Genomic DNA, 8,411 nt, shown 5'->3' on the forward strand with positions numbered 1-8,411 from the left:
GTACTTACCACAAAGAAATGATAAATGTATGAGGTGATTGACATGGTAAATATCCTGATTTAATTTTTACACAACGTGTATATATATATTGAAACATCACACTATACCCCACAAATATATATTATTATTATGTGTCAACTAATAACAAAATAGCTAATAATAACAAATAACAAAACAAAAATAATAATAAGCTGCAGACCACAAAGCTTATTAGAAGTAAAGTAAGGTTAATTCTTAAATGCATTAGATTTAGATTTATGATTCCTGTAACTTTGCTATGAAACATTAATCATTCATAGCAGAGTATTTCCTTTAGCTGATTATATATATATTTTTTCTCAGTTAATTCAATATTATTCCACATTTAGAGTTAAAAATTTTCTATCAGGGTTTTTTTTTTCCTACTTCAATTTGCTTCCTCTGACAGGATACAAGACAAACACCCAGTTTGCCTGAGTTTTTGAAGCATATTTCCTTTGCCCACTTGAATGATCAATAAAGACATAAGTCCAATTGGCAAAGTGAATAGGGGGTTCTACCAGATTTTAATACACAGTAAAATATATGAAGTAAACCAGAAGTAATGTTTTCCCTGACAAAACTACTTTGAAAATCACTTTCAATTCATGTACCATGAAAAATGTTTACATTTCCCCCAATGATATAATTATAGAATTGAGATACATCTTATATACCTGCATAGCTTATGGGCTAACAAAGATGATAGTAACCCAGATAAACTGTGTGTTAGTTTTTCATATGTCTCAATGGGGAATCTTTTTTATTTTTTTGAGACAGGGTCTCGCTCTGTCTCCCAGGCTGGAGTGCAAGTGGTGTGATCCTGGGTCCCTACAACCTCCGCCTCCCAGGTTCAAGTTATTCTCATGTGTCAGTCTCCTGAGTCGCTGGGACTGCGGGTGCCCACTACTATGCCCAGTTAATTTTAGTATTTTTAATAGAGATGGGGTTTCACCATGCTGGCCAAGCTGATCTCAAACTCCTGACCTCAAGTGATCCTCCCGTCTTAGCCTCCCAAAGTGCTGGGATTACAGGGGAGAGCCACTGCGCCCAGCCTCTTTTGTTATTTTAAATTACCTTGCCCTCAACTTCTTGGTGAATGCCTATATGAAATTTTAGCAAAGCAGTGATTGAAAAGCAGAGAATTTAAAGTCCCAGAGTTGGTGGAGTAGTTCATCTGGAAGCATCCGCCAAGTGATTGGCTTTTGGGGGATGGTAGGAATAGAACAGGTCCGAGGAGTTACTTTTCTGGAAAATCAGGAAGTACTCATTGCCTCTCGTTCTTCAACTGAAGAAGGATTAACCAAGATAACGTGATTACATATTTGGCAAAGAGCTTCAGACCTCACATCTTGCCTTACTCTCAGAAAGAGAATGAGGATGCTGTTGGACCAGAGAGAAGAAAAGAACCAGTTCATGCTAATGCTGCCACATTTACATCCCTGAAGAGCAATACTGAGGAAACTAAAATTTGTGTGCCAGGCAAGCACTTAAAATACTTCATCTTTTTTTTCTTTTTTTTTTAGATGGAGTATCACTCTGTCACCCAGGCTGGAGTGCAGTGGCATGATCTTGGCCCCCTGCAATCTCCACCTCCCTGGTTCAAGCAATTCTCCTGCCTCAGCCTCCTGAGTACCTGGGATTACAGGCACCTGCCACCACGCCTGGCTAATTTTTGTGTTATTAGTGGAGACAGGGTTTCGCCATGTTGGGAAGGCTAGTCTTGAACTCCTGACCTCAGGTGATCTGCCCACCTCAGCCTCTCAAAATGCTGGGATTACAGGCATGAGCCACCACACCCAGCCAATACTTCATCTTTTTAAGTCCTACCAACATATGTAAGAAAGATGTCAATGCTTTCTTATAAATAAGGAGCCCAAGGCTCAAAGAGGCTCATTTGTCCCTGCTTTTATTTTGTTAATTAGCATTTATTGAGTACTCTTGCTAGGTGTCAGCACCTGTATAAATTATTTATGTATATTGTCTCATTCGGTCTTCAAAGCTTGTGTGCCATCATCCATACCACAGGTGAGAAAAGTATGCATAAGAAATGTTAACACATTTCCATTCTTAGGGTCGGAGGGCAATAGATAAACACTCCTAGAACAAATTGAGGAACAAGAGGCAGTAGTCAGAAAAAAAGAGATCAGGCCAGGCGCGGTGGCTCACGCCTGTAATTCCAGCACTTGAGACGGGAAGATCACTTGAGGTCAGGAGTTCAAGATCAGCCTGGCCAACATGGCAAAATCGCCTCTCTACTAAAAATACAAAAATTAGCTGGGTGCGGTGGTGTGCACTTCTAATCCCAGCTACTGAGGAGGCTGAGGAGGGAGAATTGCTTGAACCCAGTAAGTAGATGGAGGTTGCAGTGAGCTGAGATCACGCCACTGCACTCTAGCCTGGGCAAGAGAATGAGACTCTGTCAAAAAAAAAAAAAAAGGAAAGAAAGGAACAAGGAGAACAAAACACCACGTGGAAGACTGGTAGCCTTGTGAATGAAGATTGCTTTCCAATATGTCACAGGCTGAAGGTCACACACATAGCTTGTAAGCAGAGAAGATGGGATTTGAACTCTGATCTGCATGACTCCAGAGCCCAGGCACTTACCTACCCTACTCTCCTGCTCTTACTCTCTTTTTCAGTGAAATAATGGTATAAGGAAATCTTATAAAAACAAATTCAAATCTTGACTACCCACAGGCACTTCTACTTACTCTCATTAACTGGTTAGCTAAGAGTTAACGATCACTACAATTATTTCAGTCTTGCAAATGAAACATCTATTGACAAATGGTCCTCTGCTTGATTTAGCAAATGAAATCAGGATTTTTTTTTTTTTTTTTAATCTTTTAGAGACAGTGTCTCACTCTGTTACCCAAGCTGGAGAACAGTGGCATGATCTTGACTCACTGTAACCTCTGCCTCCTGGGTTCAAGCAATTTTCATGTCTCAACCTCCTGAGTATTTGGGATTACAGGCATGTGCCACCATGCCTGGCTGATTTTTGTATTTTTAGCAGAGATGGGGTTTCACCATGTTGGCCAGGCTAGGGTCTCAAACTCCCGCCCTCAAGTGACCTGCCCGCCTCGGCCTCCTAAAGTGCTGGGATTACAGGCATGAGCCATCATGCCCCACTTGGAATCAGGTCTCTTAATTGCAAGTGACAGGAGTCCAAATCCAATCAGCTGTAACCAAAGGTTACTTTTATTAGAGGGATTCTTGAAAGTCATGCAAAGGAAGAGAAGGTTGAGTCAAACTGGCAGAGGAGCAGAGCAGAGATGCTGCTGAGCTTCCATTTTAGGGTAATAGGAGGCACGACCTGCCAGCAATCCCAGCCCGGTTTCTGCAGTAGCAGAAGCGAGTATTCGTGTATCAGCTTCCTGTTGCTGCTGTAACAAGTGACTGGAAATCGCCTGGCTTAAAGCCACACAAATCTATTATTTTCTGACACTGGAGGCCAGAAGTCTGACACTGGGCTGAAATCAAATATTGGCCAGGATGTGTTTCCATCTGGAGACTCTAGGAGAGAATTCATGTCTTTGCCTTTCTCTGTTTCTAGAGACTGCCTACTTTCCTTGGCTCTGACATCTTTTCTTACGTCTTCAGAGCTAACAGTGAGAGTTGCATCCCTCTCTTACTCTCGCTCTTCCATTTCTCTCATCTCCCTGTGATTCTCATTTTTTGCCTCCCTCTTTTTTTGTTCTTTTTGAGATGGGGTCTCACTCTATCACCCAGGCTGGAGTGCAGTGGTGTGACTCAGCTTACTGTAACCTCCACCCTCTGGGCTCATGCCATCCTTCCACCTCAACCTCCTGAGTAGGTGGGACTACAGCTGCATGCCACCATGCATGGCTTTTGGTTTTTTTTTGGATTTTTGGTAGAGACAGGGTTTCACCATGTTGCCCAGGCTGGTCTTGAACTCCTGAGCTCAAGCGAACCACCTGCCTCAGCCTCCCAAAGTGCTGGGATTACAGGTGTGAGCCACTGTGCCAGGCCACCCTCTTGTATTTTTAAGAACCCTCATGATGACACTCCCCTAGTACCAACCACAGATCCTGTTTTAAGGTGAGATGATTAGCAACCTTAGTTCCATTGGCAACCTTAATTCCCCTTTGCCATGTGTCATAACATAGTCATGGATTAGGACATGAACATCTTTGGGGGAGGCAAACATTGTTCTTTCTCCTATAGGGGCATATGCCTAGATTTACCGATCAGCAATTCTGGATGCAATAGGTGAGGGGTAGATTTCCAAAAGGAAATTGAAGTGTTAGAAAGGAGGATGGGTAGCCATGTGTGGGGGTCACACCTATAATCCCAGCACTTTGGGAGGCCTAGGCAGGTGGATCACTTTAGGTCGGGAGTTCGAGACCAGCCTCACCAACATGGTGAAACTCCATCTCTACGAAAAATTCAAAAATTAGCTGGGCTTGGTGTAATGCACCTGTAACTCCAGCTACTTGGGAGGCTTCAACCCAGGAGGCAGAGGTTGCAGTGAGCTGAGATCCTGCCACTACACTCCAGCCTGGGTAACGAAGTGAAACTCTGTATCAAAAAAAAAAAAAAAAAAAAAAAAAAAAAAAAAAGAAAAAGAAAAAGAAAAAAAGAAAAAGAAAAAAGAAAGGAGGATGGTGATCAGTAATTCTCAATAATTCCAGAAGATGGAAAGGCTGCTGGGCAGACACAGCCATAGCTGTCCACTATAGATAGAAACAGACGTCAAGTCTGTCAAATCTGTCTTTGATGATTTATATTTTTTTAGTGTCTCCAGATCAATCTTATGACTGCTACCAATTAGTATTAAATAGGCAGAAATACACATCACTGTGGATTTGTATTGGCTTATAAGATACCCTGAAGTTATTTATTTATTTATTTATTTTGAGACAGGGTCTCACTCTATCCCCCAAACTGGAGTGCAGTGGCGCGACCACTGCAGCCCCTGCCTTCCCGATTCAAGCGATTCTTGTGCCTCTGCCTCCCAAGTAGCTGGGATTACAAGTGCTCGCCACCACATCCAGCTCATTTCATATTTTTAATAGAGACAGGGTTTCACCATGTTGGCCAGGTTGGTCTTGAACTCCTGACCTCAGGTGATCCACTCGCCTCAGCTTCCTAAAGTGCTGGAATTACAGGTGTGAGCCACTGTGCCCAGCTATACCCTAAAGTTTAAAAAATTTCCTGCCTATGTTGTTCTCTTGTCTGTCCTTTTCTTATGTGTAGAATTCATAAAATGGTTATGTGAAGGCCCTAGTGAATTGAAATTTTATTCTACTACATTTAAGAAAATCAACATCCTTAAAAATAAATGGTATAATAGTAAGACTTTCTCAATTTAAGACATTAAGCTTGTTCTCATCTCTATTAAGGTGGCATCCAAACTTGATGAGTTTTCCTGGCCAGATAATACACTTTGTTTAAATTTTGGGGTGCTGTGGAATCCCCCCAACTCAATTCATTCCCAATAGGTACCTATGATTTATATAGTTTGATGTATATATTCTTCTAGATCTTTTTAAATATGTTTATATGTAGGAACAAATTATACACATTTTTTATTTGATTTTTTCTCATATAAAAGTTTTCTTTAGGACAGGTGCAGTGGCTCATGCCTGTACTCACGGCCCTTGAGAGGCCAAGGCGGAAGGATCACTTGAGCCCAGGAGTTCGAGACCAGCCTGGGCAACAGAGTGAGACCCTCTCTCAAAATACAAACCCACGACCATCCCAGTACACTTTAGGAAACATTGTAGATCAATCTGTATATTAATAGTTCCACCTCCTTCTTTGAAATAGATCATTGCAAGATCTTCCAAATGTTTTGAGAAAAACCTTAGATCCCAACTTTTATAGGAAACGTTCTGATATTTTAAATGTTGGCAACAAATTTAAAAATTTACAGTGTGTAGTCTTTACTGCATATGCCTGTGGGCTTGATTCATCAATCCTGTGCACCACTAGTGTGATACCTCAAATGAGTGCGTTTTTCCATCCAGCCCCATATGCCTGATATTGGGCAGAATCTACCAAAATCTGGAAGTGAGGAGACAAAGGAGCAAAGAAGCAGTGGTTGAAGCTAATATCATTCATGGTTATCCTGTTCCATTTTCTTATGCACACAAACGGATTACACTTTTTAGCTCCCTTATCACCAGGCAGGGCCATGGGACCAGTTCTGGTCTTGGGTGCCAGTGAGCAGAAGGAATGTGTGTCCCACCCAGGCTTGCACACTTAATTGCTGGCGTAAAACCTTCTAGCTCTGCTTTCTCCAGCAATCATAGACGTGCATCTTAAAATCATACAAGCCTCCAGCATCATGGGTCCCTGAGTGACTTTTTTTTTTTTTTTTTTTTTGAGCTGGAGTCTCGCTTTGTCACCCAGGCTGGAGTGCCATGGTATGATCTCAGTTCACTGCAACCTCTGCTTCCTGGGTTCAAGTGATTCTCCTGTCTCAGCTGTCTCCAGTCCTGAGTAGCTGAGACTACAAGTATATGCCACCACGCCCAGCAAATGTTTGTATTTTTAGTAGAGATGGAGTTTTACCATGTTGGTCAGGCTGGTCTCGAACTCCTGACTTCAAATGATCCGCCTGCCTCAGTCTCCCAAAGTGCTGGGATTACAGGCATGAGCCATCACGTCTGGCCTTGAGTGACTATATTAAGTAGAGCCCCTCTGATGACTCCCACTAGATGTTAGTACGAGTGAAAAATATACCTTTGTGATTTTATGATTCTGAGATTCTGCGGTTTCTAAAATACTTTTATAAAACCATAACTGGATTTATCCTAGCTAATATGGGATATATTAATTTTCGATTGCTGTCTAACAAATTACCGCAAACTTAGCAGCTGAAAGCAACACTCTATTTTCTCACAGTTCTGCAGGTCAGAAGCTGGCATAGTGAGGCTGGGTTCTCTGCTAATGATATCATGAGGCTGAAATCAAGGTGTCTGTTGGGTTGTACCCTAATCTGGAGATTCAACTGGGGAAAGATGCCTTTCCAAGCACTCGTGAGTAGTTGGCAGAGTGCATTTGCTTTGTAAAGTTGAGGTTGTTGTTGTCTGGCTGGTTGCTGGACAGGGACTTTTTTTTTTTTTTTTTTTTGAGACAGGATTTTGCTTTGTTGCCCAGTCTGGAGTGCAGTGGCACAATCACAGCTTACTGTAGCCTCAACTTCCCAGATTCAAGCCATCCTTGTGCCTCAGCCCCCTAAGTAGCTGGGACTATAGGTGCATGCCACCACCCTAATTTTTAAATTTTTTGTAGAGATGGGGTTTCCCCATATTACCGAGGCAGATCTCAAACTCCTGAGCTCAAGCGATCTGCCCACCTTGACCTCCCAAAGTGCTGGGATTACAGGTGTGAGCCACCATGCGCCATGTCCAGCCCATGGACCATTCTTGACTTCTACAGTCTGCTCCTAGGTTCTGGCCATGTGGTTCCTCCATCTTAGCAATTGAGAAGTTTGTGCAAATAGAATCTCTCTCATGCTTTGAGTCTCTCTGACTTTTTTTTTTTTTTCCTACAACTATCCAGAGAAAACTGTGCTTTAGAAAGTCTCTGGTGATCAGGTGAGTGGCCATCTCTTTATCCCCCTATTTTAAGGTCAACTGTGCTACTTGACATAACTTAATCATGGGGGTAAAACCCATCATGTTCACAGTACTAAGAATTACACAGGCCACGTACACCAGAGGAATAGAAAATCTTGGTGGCCATATTAAGATTCTGTCTAACATGTGACAAGGAAGTAACGGAGATTAAGTAAGAAAGAAGGACTAGGCCAGGCGCCATGGCTCAGGCCTGTAATCCCAGCACTTTGGGAGGCTGAGGTGGGCAGATCACGAGGTCAAGAAGTGGAGACCACCCTGGCCAACATGGTCAAACCCCATCTCTACTAAAAATACAAAAATTAGCTGGGTGTGGTGGCGTGCACCTGTATTCCCAGCTATTCAGGAGGCTGAGGCAGGAGAATTGCTTGAACCTGGGAGGCAGAGGTTTCAGTGGGCCGAGATAGCACCACTGCACTCCAGTACTCCAGCCTGGTGACAGAGCGAGACTCCATCGAAAGAAAGAGAGACAGAGAGAAAGAGAGGAGAGAGAGGAGAGAGAGAGGGGGGAGAGAGAGAGAGAGAGAGAGAGAGAGAGAAAGAAAGACAGACTACCTGTTGGCCTATTTCTGCATGGAGAAGAATCTGTGTAACTAACTTTTGTTTAGTGACTTTCATTCATTCCCGAAAACCCTGCCGCTAAGTAAAAACCCATTAAATGAAAAAAAAAACAAAATCCATTTGTTTTAGTGGAAAAAATTATGATGTCATCCCTCTCAAGCCATAAATCCTCACAATGCTCAAAGATAAAAAATATATCAATTGAAAAAATGAAAACACACT

General features: G+C 42.4%; 1 non-coding gene across 1 annotated transcript; it reads right to left on the reverse strand.

The window, feature by feature from the left end:
* Positions 1–409: 409 nt before the first annotated feature.
* Positions 410–535, reverse strand: LOC112424290 (small nucleolar RNA SNORA27). Its single transcript, XR_003015024.1, has one exon. It is a non-coding gene; the product is annotated as a small nucleolar RNA SNORA27 (small nucleolar RNA).
* Positions 536–8,411: the final 7,876 nt, after the last annotated feature.

This window comes from Macaca nemestrina, chromosome 18, assembly GCF_043159975.1.
Source record: "Macaca nemestrina isolate mMacNem1 chromosome 18, mMacNem.hap1, whole genome shotgun sequence".
NCBI lineage: Eukaryota > Metazoa > Chordata > Mammalia > Primates > Cercopithecidae > Macaca > Macaca nemestrina.